General features: G+C 40.3%; 1 long non-coding RNA gene across 2 annotated transcripts in view; it reads right to left on the reverse strand.

The window, feature by feature from the left end:
• Positions 1 to 15641, reverse strand: part of LOC309609336 — a 39290-nt gene that overhangs the window by 14243 nt on the left and 9406 nt on the right. Inside the window, exon 2 of one of the 2 annotated variants that reach the window (XR_014233380.1) lies at positions 6680 to 6815. This is a non-coding gene — a long non-coding RNA (uncharacterized lncRNA). Of the gene's footprint in view, positions 1 to 495; positions 6816 to 15641 lie in introns of those variants that run through there. The other variant, XR_014233381.1, reaches the window with a different exon arrangement.

Here is a 15641-nt window from a genome sequence, read left to right on the forward strand (position 1 = left end):
GAGGTATGGCCATAGAGAAGACAACCTACAGAATGGGAGAAAATATTTGCAAATGATGTTACTGACAAGAGGTTAATATCCAAGATATATGAACAGCTCGTATAACTCAGTATCCAAAAAAAAAAAAAAAAAACAACCAACAACCCAATCAAAAAATGAGTGGAAGGCCTGAATAGATATTTTTCTTTTTTTTTTAAATTATTTTTAATTAATTTATTTATTTATGGCTGTGTTGGGTCTTCGTTTCTGTGCGAGGGCTTTCTCTAGTGCGGCAAGTGGGGACCACTCTTCATCGCGGTGCGCGGGCCTCTCACTATCGCGGCCTCTCTCGTTGCGGAGCACAGTCTCCAGACGCGCAGGCTCAGTAATTGTGGCTCACAGGCCCAGTTGCTCCGTGGCATGTGGGATCTTCCCAGGCCAGGGCTCGAACCCGTGTCCCCTGCATTGGCAGGCAAATTCTCAACCACTGCGCCACCAGGGAAGCCCCCAATATTTTTCTAAAGAAGACATATAGATGGCTAACAGGCACTTGAAAAGATGTTCGACATAGCTAATTATTAGAGAAATGCAAATCAAAATCACAATGAGATATCACCTTACACTTGTCAGAATGGCTATCATCAAAAGGACAACAAATAACAAGTGTTGGTAAGGACATGGAGAAAATGGAACCTTAGTACACTGTTGGTGGGAATGTAAATTGGTAAAGCCACTGTGAAAAACAATATGGAGATTCCTCAAAAAATTAAAAATAGAACTACCAAGGCATCCAGCAATTCCACTCCTGGGCACTTATCCAAAGAAAATAAAAACACTAATTTGGAAAGATAAATGTGCCCCAGTGTTCATTGCAACATTATTTACAATAGCCAGGACATGGAAGCAACCTAAATGTCCATCAACAGAGGAATAGGTAAAGAACACAATGGAGTATTACTCAGTCATAAAAAAGAATGAAATCTTGTTGTTTGTGACAACATGGATGGACCTGAATGCTTAGTAATATAATTAAGACAGAGAAAGACATATACTGTATGTTTTCCCTTATATCTGGAATCTAAAAAAAACCAAAACAAATGAACAAATATAACAAAACAGAAACAGACTCACAGATACAGAGAACAACCAATGGTTACTAGAGAGAAGAGCAGTGGGGAAAGGAGTGAAATAGGTGAAGGGGATTAAGAGGTATAAACTACCAGTTACAAAATTAATAAGTCACAGGAATGTAATGTATAGCACAGGGAATTTAGTCATTACTTTATAATAACTTTGTATGGTGTGTAATCTATACAAATATTGAATCACTTTGTTGTACATCTGAAACTAATACAATATTGTAAGTCAATTAAAAAGGGTTTCTGTGGACCTCCCACCTAAGCAAGGATGCAAGAGTAGAGCAGGATGAGGTACATCTACATAGCATAATTGAAATGGGGCATCAGAAGAATAGGACTGACTTATATATTAAGTTACTCTTTTCTGATTTTCCCATTAAAAATATTTTTAAAAAGATAATTCCGTAGACAAGTAAAGTTGCATTTCCCGGTTTAAAAAGTAGTGGTATGGATCAAGAATAACAACACATAATGATATCTTGTTCAGGTATGTAGGAACTCCAATTAACTTCTAGGAGAAACAAGTTTGTTTCTATGTTTCTTTTTAAGAAGAAAAATTATCATTTTAATGAAGCTTATATGTAAATTAACATCTTTACTTTTGATAAATATTCACTTTTATTCAAAAATCTTTTATGTTTTATTCAATTGTCATTTAATGCGTAAGCTCATTTTTTGTTTTTCCTAATTTGCAAAACGTTTTTGTATTTTTTAGCTTATTGAAAATTTGAGTTTTATCTGGTCGAGAATTTTAATGTTTTCCAATGTGTTTATTTCCATTTTGCTAATGTTATTTCACTTAATTTTCCTTTGGATTCATTTGTTATTTCCCCCACATGAAATTCAATGGATGTTTAATTTCATTCTTGTTTCGCTTTCATTCTTAATAACAAAGAAACTATATTTCTAATAAAAACCTAACAGAAATAAAATGTCTAATTAGGATAAGTTTTAACTGTTCTAAGTGTCTTCCTATCTATCTTCTAATTTGATCCTCAGATTAACCCCTAAAGTTGGAGTTTATGATTATAATTTATCTCCACATGTCAGATGAAGAAACCAAGAGGGCAATAAGTTAAGTAAATGACTTGTTCAAGGTAGAATAGCTAATTAGTGACAAAATACATCTCATGACAAATTTCAAAATTAAAATACTGTAATAATAATGCAGATAGTCTACTTTGGGAATGCTGACCAAAATTATAATGGATATATTTTTTGATCTAAAGGTGTTCTCATCCAGTTGTGAGTACTCACCATCCACATGCTAACAACTCCCACATTCCTCTTTCTGCCCTGACCTCTCCCTTGAGCTCCAGTCTCACATATTCAAGTGCTTACTTGATGCTCCTCTTAGGTGCCTTGTAGGCATCATGATGGGAACAGAACCAAACAGTGAGTCCCATCCCCATCCCCAACATGTTCTTCCAGCAGAGTGACCCATGACAGTAAATGGCAACTTGGTTTTTCCAGTTGCTTAAGATAAAAATCTTGGTGTTATTATTGCCTCCCTTTTTTTCTCACACACCCTCTATCACATCCATCAGCAAATTTTGTTGGTTTTACCTTCAAGACATATCCAGAATATGAGCAATTCTGTTATAAGTTGGGATTGGGAAGCTGACTCAGGAAACAATTAGCATGTAGGAAGTTCTTAGGGAGAGCTCTTGGGATCACCTATCTGTGTATGGGAGGGGTGGAAGTAGGACTGGGCAGGGGGAAATTGGGCTGCAACTCAGGGAAGTTCTCCACCAACTCTGCAGGGAGATCTGAGACTGGGTGGCTTTTCAGAGATGCCTTCATTGTGGAGAATGAGCTCTTCTTTCCACTGTTGCATAGACCAATCAGTGGATACAGACTGACCACAGGAAGGGGGTATAACCCTGGGTGAGACAGCTCTCTTTAGCTAAAGACAGTCAAAGGAATGATTACTGCTATGGAGGAAATAATCAGGGTGATGTAATCAAGAGTCTGGGATTGGGAGCCTACTTCAGAAAGAGAGGTTCAGAAATGCTTTTTTGGGGAGTGCTGACATTGAATTGAGACCTAGAAAACTAAATGAAGGGCAGGATTGCTGGCAAAAGAGAGTAGGGGGAGTTCGGTGGGTAGATAAGTCAGAGTGAAAGCCAAAGTGGCTGGAGGATACTGAGGGAGGGGAGGGTGATAGGTGATGGAGTTGAAGATGTAGACATGGGCTTGATTGTGAAAGGCCAGGCTGAGTCTGGGTTTTACCCTAAGTGTAAAGGAAAGCCATAGGAAGTTATGAGTTATGCAGTGATCTTTCTGGTTGTTAATGGAGCATGGCTTTGAGGAGGGCAGGAAGGGAAACAGAAACAAATTTTGGCAGCTATTGTAGTGGTCCAGGAGAGAGATGATTTTGGCTCAGACTAGAACAGGGGCCAGGGAACTGGGGAGAGGTGGGAAAATATAGGATATATTTTGTGTTAGAGCTAATGGTGGATTGGGTGTGGGATTGAGGGAAAGCAAGGAACCAAAGAGACTATTGATAATAGTTTTGGGTTTGAACAACAAGGCGAAGGGTAATTTGATGGAAGGATTGGTGACCATGTATGCAAATGAATGTTAATAGTATATTATAGCTCATATTTATTTTCATAAAAATAATAATTAGTATATATTTTTGTAGTTCCAGATATTGATGTCTCTTACGGAATTTAAAAAATTGGTGGGCATTCGTTTAAATTAGATTTATTTCTCCAGATATGGAGGCCAGTGACAATAGAATCTAGCTCTCTGTTTATGTTTATATCTCACATGCAGTAACTGCTTGACTTCCTTGCTTTGTCTTGGATCAAGTTCACACTTCTACATTAACTGAGCAACTATATGGAAAGTTTATCAAAACAATATGGATTAGCCATATTAAACATTTCAGACATATTTACGTTCCAAGATCTGCACCCCTCACTAAGCTCTGGTCCTCTTAAGGGAGTGAGGAGTGAATACACACCCATTTACACTAGGTCCTGAGAATAGTGTGGTTCATTGTACATCTGGAGAAAAGGAGGTAACTCTGTTATTTTACATGAAGACTCTCAAGAACAGGAGGAGAATTGACAGAAGCCACCAAAGGACCCCAGAAGGGGCTGTGGAAGAGTCCCCTTCCTGTGGAGCTTCCGCTGACTCTTCTCGCCCCAATCCTGGACATAGTCACCATGGCTCACAGACGTGGGAAGGTCATAGGATGGAAGTGTGACTCTGAGGCCCTCTGAATAATGTCCCAAGCTGTTCAAAGATCTGACTTAATAGTGTCACTATGATTGATGTTTACTGCAGTCGTGTCAGGAGGTTTGCCTGATGGCCCTGAAGACCAAAGTCTTTTCTGGGGAGAGCTATCCGGCATGCGTGACAGCATCGGAAATGTCCTCCAGAACAGGTCAATGTGTGGGCTCTGTATTGATTTTTTAGGGATTTGAGGGCGTGTCATCAGCCATGCTCTTTTGATCTTTGGCTCCTTTGCTGAATTCTTAATTAAATGTGTAATATACATTAACAGCACCGGAAGAGTGACCTAACTAGGAGAGCTGTTATACATGGGTTTGTGTTGCCAAGGTAGGCGGCACGGTCCATTTTCTTGATGGCTTTGGCAGAATCCTTCCTGGCATCTCAGAGATGAGCAATGCAATGTTATGTCCGCTCTTATGCCTGGTTATAAAGCAGGGTGATTTGGGTGGACACAGTAAAACGTGGAGAGGGACCCGTAATACATTGTGGGGGACATAAGGTGTACAGTCATATCTCAACTTCCCATTCATAGAGATTCGCCAAAGGAAACAATCAGATTTCAGTCTCATGAAGGTAATCCACCTATCAGTAAAATATTTACTAATTTCTTGCCAAATGTAAAAATTTAACAAAATACAGTCAAATTAAATTGAAGGTAAAAAACTTTTATGAGATGCCACCTAGTATTTACTTCGATTTGGGTCTGATCTATTTACCTAGTTTGAAGGGAGTTGTTATTTCTGCTGCTTCTTTTTATATACACAATGTCCAGTTTCAGAGTCTCTTTTGCCTGTGAATTGAGAGAGATGGAATCATGGGAGGCTCTGGGTTCTGGCTCTCCATCTCCTTTGCAGCCTTCATTCATCTCTGACATTCTTACTCCTATCTATTCAGTAAAGACAATGACTCACCGAGTCACAAAACAATCAGGCGCAAAGATTGAAATTTCTCTTTCTCCAAAACCAGTTAGCCAGTCAACAAACAATACCATGTGCCAGCTAAGCACTGAGTGGGGCTCAGGAGATGCAGAAGCAAAGACAACTGTGATTGTGAAGGAGCAACTGCTTTTCCATGAGGTTACTTGGATGACGGCAAGGGAGACAGAACGAGAGGAGACAGAGAACTGGCACATCATTGATGTTTTCAGTTAGATTTTAAAAAATACACTTAAGGCTTGGGAGTCAGCATCCTAAATCTAGAATAAGGGACCAGGCAGGCCTCTGCTTGATGTATTAAGATCACTGATAGAGGGTTCACATGGGGTCCTGTGGGAGGAGGGTGAATGTTATGGGTAGAACAAGATGAGCAGCAGAAGCCTCAAGAAAAAGGAAGAGAGAAAAGAGATGTCCCCAGAGCGTGTGTATGGTCGCAGTTTTGCATTTTTATGAAATTGTCTATATACATAGAGCAAGTATGCTTAAAAAATATTAATAATTGTTAGAGCCAGAAACGACCCAGAGATCATTGAATTTAACGATTCTCTAACTTGCTGTGCATCAGAACCTCTTGGGGAGTTGGAAAAAACAAAAAATGTAATTGCGTAGACCCTACTACAATGGCCGAGATACCTGGTCCCCAGGTGATTCCAGAACACACTATGGTTTCAGAAGGACTTACTTGTCCAGTTTTCTTATTTTACAGAAGAGGAAACTGGCATCCTGAAGTGCTTATCCAAGGTCACCAGTTTAATCTTTATTGGCTGTACACCAGGCAAGAAAAAAAATGCATCCACTTTGGGAAGTATCCAGGGATAATTTTGTTTTCTTGTTTTATGGTAGAAAAGAATGGAAATGTGCAAGCAAATGAGGGGAAAAAAATCACTACATATGTATTTGTGAGTATAGTTGAATAGTTGGTTTTTTTAGCTATAAAATTTTGTGATACACAAAATGACATCTTTTCTACTTTCTTTTTTTGCCTACAATTTTAAAAAGATATTTATTTTTATGAGCTACGTCTACCAGAATTTACATGGCGTTAGGCACAGTAAACTGAATTTCACCACAACCCTAATATAGGTAGTCCAGGCTTAATTTTTTAGATGAGAAAATAGAGAAGAGGTGTCACATCCAACTCAGTAAGATAAATGATTAGAATTATAAGGGAAAGGGAAATTGCCTGCCACATGTGTGCTGGGTGCTGGGCCCATAGCCTCATTGTTCACCTATGACCTAGAGTTCAAGGTACTGAATTTTACCAAAATAAGTTTGTGTTTAATTTCATCAAACTACCTGCATTCTACTATTGCCTTTGTGGCAGTGATTAACACTAGCGTTTAGTGCGTGGTCTAAAGTCTGTTCTTACGACTCTCTTACCAAACAGAAGTTCCTCTTTGGTAGTAAGCCAGCCTCTAGGTGTTTGTAGCACAGGGAATTGCTCCTCGAGGGGTGGAGATACAGAGCCCAGCAGCAGGGGGAAACAGTCACCTCCTAATGTAACTGCTCAGAAAGGCTGGAGGAAAAAATGCAAGAAAAGAAATCACTTCCCTGTCTTATAAAGAGTCAACTGTGTTTTACAACAGTGAAACCAGTGTTGCAAATCATTCAACTTGAGTAACTGTGGTTGAACGTCACTGTGAGGTTTACTTGGGAATCATATTAATCCTTGTCTTGGACATAACGTGCCAGATTTCTGTGATGACAAGCAGTTCACAAAGGAGCCTAAGTACAGTCTTGGGAGCGAGGTTTTAATCAGACTCAAAAATAATTCAGAGGCTATTTTCACTTCTCCTTGAGTGGGCCAGAGGAAATGCTCCTCTAGTTTGACCCAGGACAATGTGGGGATTTTTTTTTTTTCCTTTGATTGTTTTACTGTTTGTGATTATATTTAGTCGAATCATTAAAAAATTAATTTTCAATTGAGATTGGAAGTAAGCCAGAGTCACATAATGGTGGCCGGCAAGGAAGCATCCTTGACTTGTAGATCAGCTACTTGAATTGTTCTATTCTGCTCACCAGGAGCAGTGGGGTTATTGGTCACTGCACATGTGTGTTTCCTGCACTCACGAGAACGTTAAGTTGTAATGCTCAGTCAGAATTCATAATTAGGGATGAACTTCAGGGTTCCATATTTTGGCCTCTAATCTTTTGGAGATGATTCCAACTGATCACTGATCAGACTTCCTATAATTTTATACAGTGTTAAGTGAGCTTTGTGTTTATAAGAGTTGGTGGTATTCTTGTTTAGTTCGCTGGACATTGATAATTTTAATTGGTTAGCACCTGTTAAAAAGTCAAAACATCTAGCAATATTTTTTTGGATCGGTCTCCTAAAGCAAAGGAAATACAAGCAAAAATAAATAAATGGGACCAGATTAAACTTAAAAGCTTTTGCACAGCAAAGGAAACCATTGACAAAATGAAAAGATAACCTACTGAATGGGAGAAAATATTTGCAAATGATATGACCAATAAGGGCTTAATATCCAAAAAATATAAACAGCTCATGCCACTCGACATCAGAAAAACAAGCAACCTGACTTAAAAATGGGCAGAAGACCTAAATAGACATTTTCCCAAAGAGGACTTGCAGATGGCAAACAGGTACATGAAAAGATGCTCTATATCGCTAATCATCAGGGAAGTGCAAATCAAAACCACAATGAGATATCGCCTCATGCCTATCAGAATGGCTATCATCAAAAAGAACACAAATAACAAATGTTGGCGAAGATGTGGAGAAAAGGGACCCTTGTACACTGTTGGTGGGAATGTAAATTAGTGCAGCCGTGGTGGAAAACAATATGAACATTTCTGAAAAAACTAAAAATAGAAGTACCATATGACCCAGTAAGTCCAATCCTGAGTGTATAACCGAAAAAAACCCCCAAAACACTAATTCGAAAAGATACCTGCACCCCAATGTTCACAGCAGTGTTATTTATAATTGCCAAGGTGCGGAAGCAACCTAGGCGTCTATCTACAGATGAAGAGGTAAAGAAGATGTGCCATACACACACGCAATGGAATACTACTCAACCATAAAAAAGAATGAAAATTTGCTATTTGCAGCAACGTGGATGGACTTGGAAGGCATTCTACTAAGTGAAATAACTCAGACGGAGAAAGACGACTACTGTATGATATCACCTGTATGTGGAATCTAAAAAATAAAACAAACTAGTGAATATAACAAAAAAAGAAGCAGACACACAGATGTAGAGAACAAGCTAGTGGTTACCAGTGGGCGGGGGCAATATAGGAGTGGGAGAGTGGGAGGTACAAACTATTGGGTGTAAGGTAGGCTCAAGGATGTACTGTACAACACAGGGAACACAGCCAACATTTTATAGTAACTATAAATAGAGTATAACCTTTAAAAATTATGAATCACTATATTTTACACCTGTAACATATAATATTGTACATCAACTATACTTCAATAAAAAATTTCAAAACATCCACATAGAGATGTTGAATAGCAAATCTTCCTTTATCTTCTAGCCATCTAAATCCTCTCCCAGTTACTGTTACTTTATATATATATCTTTTTAGGGGTCTGTTGCATATTTACAAACATATACATATATATGTATATGTGTATGTATATATTCATACAGATGATAAGTATATGTATATATATACATTTTTTCCTTTTCATACAGATGGTAACATGCTCTATACACTGTTCTGAACTATACTATTTCCCCCTTAACTATATTTTGGAGATCTATCCATCTCAATACATAAAAAATTGTCTCAGTCTTCCATGGAAAGGCATTTAGGTTGTTTCCAATCTTTTGATATTACAAACAAAGGTGCATTTTCACCTGTGGGAATACAGTTGTGAGGTAAATATCCATGAGTCAACAGCTGGTTTGAGCAATATGTGAGCTTTCAATTTTAGTGATTATTGTCAAATTGCCTTCCAAGTGGTTATGCTAATTTATATTCCCACCACCAATGCAGGAATGTGTCTGTTTCTATAAATACTTGCCAACATAGTATTTTCAAATATTTTGATCTTTGCCAATCTGATTGTTGAATGCTGTTCTCACTACACAATGATGGAGGAAGTTTTTAAAATTTGATTTAGGACAACTCCAAACAAGTTTTTGAGGGTGTGAGGTAATAGAAAATGTATATATTGGTCTCTGTCCTGGTTCCTGGCACAGAGCACCTAAAACCCTTGTAATTTCCTAGGTGATAAGAGCACTAGAAACATGTCTTGTTCTAATATTTGGTCTTTCACTACATCCCTGACACAGGGCTCCTAAAATCCTTGTAAATTCCTAAGTGATAGGATGCGGGCTGGTCACCAGAAAGACCAAGCCATGGTTAGAAGCTTGGAATTTTTCAACCCCACCACCCAAAGAGAGGAGAGGGGCTGGAAATGGAGTTAAGAATTGCTTATGCTTACATGAGGAAGCCTCCATAAAATCCCAATAGTAGGGGATTTGGAGAGCCTCCAGGCTGGTGAAAAGGTGGAGGCGTGGGGAGAATTGTACCCCCGGAGAGGGCATGGAAGTTCCTCACCCCTTCCCACATATCTTGCCCTGTGCATCTCTTCCATCTGGATGTTCATCTGTATCCTTTATTATTTCCTTTTTTAATAAACCGGTAGATGTAGTAAACTGTTTTCCTGAGTTCTGTGAGCTGCTCTAGCAAATTAATCAAACCTGAGGAGGGGTCGTGGGAGCATTTGGTCTATAGCCCATTGGTCAGAAGCACAGGTGACAATCTGGACTTGCTCTAGCCCTCTAAAGTGGGGGACAGTCTGCTGGGACTGAGCTAGTAGCATGTGGGATCAGATGCCTCTCCAGGTAGACAGAGTCATAATTAAGTTGTAGGATACCCAGCTGGTGTCATGGAGAAGCGCTTGGTGTGGGTAAAACCTCCCACACATTTGGTGACCAGAAGTGAAGTGTGCAGTGAGAGTAGTGAAGGAGGCAGACAGGAAAGAAACACGTGGTAGGCAAGAAAATGGTTTTTTCCCGACTCAGGAGGTAGAGTGAACTGAGTTTTTGTAATACGGAGGGCTTATGTTCCTCTAACTTTAAACAAACCGTGTAATACTAACATCATCTTAGGTACCTACAAATACAAGATTGGAAACTTTCAATGAATGCATAAGGCAAAAAGGAGGGTGCAAAAAGGGTACGAGTTTAGTTTAGATTTTTATATACTTGAGGGTCTAAATCTCACAACAATGGCTACCTTGATTATATTTGTCTTCTGCTCTCTGCTGGAGGTTTGTTTCTTTCAGCTTTTAGTTTTCACGGGAGGAATGAGGTCAGGTTCTTACTGCTCAAGTCCGATGTGTTAAACAGCTCAGTTAGAGTCAGAGATTGTCCAGGCATTTCCAGGAAGTCTGCTGACTGGTGTCACTGAACGTTCACAGGCTGCAGCTTCCACGGGGCCCCTTTGTGCTGCCCCCCATTCCTGCTTTCTGGGTCAGCCCTGTCGTCCATTTCACCTGATCAGAGTACCCTTCTCTCAACATTTTATAGTTCGTCTCCTTCAGGGCACTGTGATGGAGGAAAGTTTTGGCTTTCTGATTTAGGAGAGGTAGGAACAGGTTTTTGAGGGGTTATGCACATGTGAATGTCGATAAAATCTTGTTGTTTATTTTTTTAAAATACCCTTTCCAAAAGAACAGATACATGTATATGTATAACTGCATCACTTTGCTGTACATCAGAAATTAACACATTGTAAATCAACTATACTTCAATAAAAATAAATTTAAGAAAATACCCTTTCCACGCTTTTTTTTTTCCTGCTCTTCATTCATAGCACTTCTCCTGTTTCCCAGAGAAAAGAGACCAGTGGGGAGAAGCTCCCGCAACCTCCTGCTTCTAGTTTGTCTCTGACCCATTTCTCGACCCTCCCTTTCCTCCTTGTTAAATCAGAGGGGCAGTCCTCCCTTTATCCAGAGCCATCTCTCCATCTCTTCCCTGGATTTCATCCCCTCCTGTGCACTCAGGAACTCTCTCTTTATATCAACCTCTCCCTTCGCATCAATACATTATCGTGCTCACAAGGTCCTATTTTGAAAATAAATCAGCAGTAACTGCCTCGACTGCACCTCGTTTCCTGCCAGCCAGCGGAAGCGTAGTTCGCCTCTCATTTCCCCTTCAGCCTTCAGTGGTAGGTTCTGAACCCATCGCTTCACTGAAATCACTCTTGCTCAAGTCTTTAACAACCTCTTCCATGATAACTTTACTAAAGTTTCCAGGCGCCATTTTCCTTGAAGTTTGGACCCCTCTGTAGTGTCCACCACTCCCTCCTTCCCGACAGGCTCCCTCTTCCTACTTGAGGCTCTTCTCTGTCTTCCCTACTCTTCCTTCTTTGCTCATCTCCCAACGCCAGGTTCCCTCCCAGTCCTCTCCAAGCTCCTCATCTCCTCTCCCCTTATGTAAGCCAGCCACATCCATGGTTAAAACCATAGTACGTAGAGTCAGCCAGATTTGACACTTAATTCCAACCCTTTTAAGTTTTGTCATCTGGACAAGTCACTTAACTCTCATAACCTCCGTTTTCTCGACTTTAAAATAAGCATAGGCCTTCCCTGGTGGCGCAGTGGTTGAGAATCTGCCTGCCAATGCAGGGGACATGGGTTCGAGCCCTGGTCTGGGAGGATCCCACATGCCGCAGAACAACTAGACCCGTGAGCCACAACTACTGAGCCTGCGCGTCTGGAGACTGTGCTCCGCAACAAGAGAGGCCACGATAGTGAGAGGCCCGCGCACCGCGATGAAGAGTGGCCCCCACTCGCTGCAACTCGAGAAAGCCCTCGCACAGAAACGAAGACCCAACACAGCCAAAAATAATAAATAAATAAAAATTAAAATAAGCATAATAATTCCCACTTCACTGGGGTGTGAGCTGGGAGTCAATGTATTCAGATACACTATAAAACGTTTTATTGATTGATTCAACAAAAATTTCAAAAAATAATTTGAGCCCATACTATATTACAGGAACTATGTACAAGGTTTTTTGGACTGTGACATACAGTAAGAAATACAATTTATCATGCCACTAGGACACACGTACATACAAACACATTTTCATTCAGAGATTCTTACTCTTCTTATGTTTAATGTGATATGCTTTGTTATTTTCTATTCTATTTCACAAACTTATACTGGTTACTATCTACTCAATTTCCCAATCCTCAAATGAAACAAGGCCTAGAGTTTAGAAAACATTCTTCTAGGCTCTGGGGATATGGAAGCATTGGCCACATGGAACTTTCTTTCCAGAGCTGAGCCGTCCATTAGAATTTTCTGCAATAATGGAAATGTTCCATAGCTGTCTTGCCCAATATGGTAGCCACTAGCCACGTGTGATTCTTTAGCCTTTGAAATGTAGTTGGTGCACATGAGGGGCTGAATTTTCACATTTTATTTAATTTTAATTTATTTAAATGTACAAAGCCACGTGTGGCTATGGTATTGGACAACAGTTCTAGAGTGTGGGTGACAAACAAAAAAAGTAAATGAATAAAAGAACAACATAATTTCCGATAGCTATCACTCATTGGGGCAATGATGATGTTACTTAGGATGGAGTGACTGAGAGTGACTTTGGGAAGAGTTTAGGCTGGGCGGTCAGAGAAGACCCCTCGATGGAGGTAATGTCTGAGTTGACATCTGAGTTACAAGGAGCCAGGTATTTGGCCATCTGAGGGAAGAGGATCCCCGCTGCGGAGAAGAGCGGATGCAAAGGCCTACAAGTGGAAATGAGCTTGGTGTATTTGAGGAAGAGAAGTCCTCTGGGGCTGGATCATAGTGGCAGTGAGTAAGTACTAAAGGAAGGTAGCTGTGCTGCTGATGAATATCCACAGCCACGCCCCCCCCCCAACCCAAGAGTCCCGCAGGCATTTCAAACTCAGCTTATGCTGTACTGAACATGCGAAAGTTGTTCCTCCTCTGTGTTTCCTATCTCAGTGAGTGGTACCACCATTTAACCTGGCATTATCTTCCTCCCCTCCCTCCCCCTCACCCTATCAATTGTCAAGTCCCGTCATTGTTCTTCTAAACGTCCCTGGAATATGACCACTTCTCCACCCCCTTGTGGGACATTTTCTTGATTCATGGACTCATAATGGTTTCTTTGCCTAAATCTATTCTTCACACAGCGGCCAGAGTGATCATTCTAAAATACAAATGCAACCAATGCCACTCTTTGGCTTAAAATCTTACCGTGTTCCCCAAGGCACTCAGATTAAGACAGCAACTCTTTAACAAGGACTTACTAGGACCTTTATCAGCCTAAGGTGCCTTGCTCAAACCTGTTTTCAGCAACTCGAAAATGCCTTGCTCTCTATTCTTTGAGCATCTGTGAAGAGTGTTTCTTCTGCATAGAATTTTCTTTGCTCTATCTCCTCCAACCTTTGGATGACATTCTCTGGATATAGTTTAAGCAACATTTCATCCAAGAAGCCTTCCATGACTCCCCGCCCCATGTTTGATGTCCTTCAGGTGTTCTCACTGCACTCTGAACCATCCCCATGTAGCACTTATTTCACCACCCTGTAATTGTCTATTTACAAATCCGTTGCCTGCAAGAGGGCAGGGGTCAGTCTCCCATGTTTGCTGATGCCCAGCCAGCACTTACCACAATGCTGGGCATCAAGTAGATGCTCAGTAAATATAAATATAATTAAAATAAATATAAATATAAAATGCTGGATGAATAAAAAATAAATAACATGAATTCAGATATTTTTATTGACAATTAATTACTACCTACTGATGAACAATAATAGCTAGCATGCATTGAGTATGCTTAGCATTTTACTCTATCTCCCTCGTCTCCTCTACCACAACCCACTAAGATAGGCATTCTTATCCTCATTGTATAAATTGAAAACTGAAGACCCTGAGGATCTAGAATAACTTGCCTGAAGTTACACAACTGGCAAGTGAAGACAAAATCAAGAAAACCCTGGGAGCACCCAAGTAAAACAAAAAACAAAATTCATTTTCTTAATCCCAACACCAGGTGTGATGAGCTTTCTGGATTCCCTTGTTCTAACAGAGACTTCACAGACAGCAGTGGGTTTGTAACTGCGGAGAGATGTTGCTTACGTCAGAGTGGTCCTGAGCTGAGCCATTATCCTAGACTTATAAAGCCAACTTTCATTTGCTGAACTTGAAATAAAGCTCAAGACTAAACTATTTCCTTCAGTTTGGTTGGGTGGATCTCGAAAAGGTTTTCTGAGACTAAGCTCCTAGGGGGTGCTGGCTGAACACCTGCAGTGGGCTCCGGGGCACCTGAGGGGCATTGATGGGTGCTGTCCATGGAGACAGGGAAGCCAGGAGCTTGGGAATTGGGGTGTTGACCCTGCTGTGGCAGAAGTCATTTTGCATTTGCTTTGTGATCACTAATCCATGAGGGGAGTGGCCTTGTTTTTCATAATATTTCAGGAACTGCCGCACTGAATTGTGATCCTGTAGCTTGGTGGAAATTCTGATAGACTATTGGTTTAGGGCCATTTGGGGATTTATAGTCCAGTGACTTGATGTGACTTTGGGGATTTTGATTCTGTCGTTTTGGCCTGTGCCTGTCATGTTTATGGTGGGTTGAACAGTTAAGTAGAGTGTCTACCTCTTGTAAAACTCCAGGCGCTGGCCAGATTTCATCTTACTTATTCTTCACTACATCTGCCTTTGGCAGGAGAGTGACAATTGTTGGCCCTTTCATAATGAGAAGGACAATGGGGGCCAGAGAGGTTAATTGGCTTACCTCGGTGAAGCACACAGGTTAGAGTAACTCAACATCGTAGGATTATGTTTCTGAATTAGACTGTTCAATCTTACTGGGGAAGAAATGCATGTTTTATATTTAAGGATCCATATACTTCCATAGGTATTCATTCATTCATTCAGCAATTATTTATGGAGATCCTACTGTGTGCCAGGAACTGGTTATAGTGGGGAAAAAGACAGACATGCTGTCAAGAAACTGACATTCCAATTGAAGAGGGAGAACACACAGAAAGTGTAAACATATACATGAATTTTTCATTTCAAATACTAATTTTCTACAGACAAAATAAAAACAGAGTAAGAATATGTAGAGTGCTTGGGGTGGGTGAAGAAAGGATTATCAAAAGGCTTCCATGAGATGGTGTCCGGTAAACTAATAGCAGAAGGATGTAAAAGAGCCAAGCTTGAGAAATCTGGGGAAGAGCGCTCCAGGCAGAGGGAACAGCAAATGCAAAGGCCCTGAGGCTAGGACAAGAGTGTCATGTTGGAGGATAGGAATGCTGAGTATTTAGAGGTTTTTAAGCAGAGGGGTGATGGGATGCTCATTTTTATTATTACAA

The sequence above is a fragment of the Balaenoptera borealis genome, assembly GCF_965194805.1.
Source record: "Balaenoptera borealis genome assembly, chromosome: 13".
Classification (NCBI taxonomy): domain Eukaryota; kingdom Metazoa; phylum Chordata; class Mammalia; order Artiodactyla; family Balaenopteridae; genus Balaenoptera; species Balaenoptera borealis.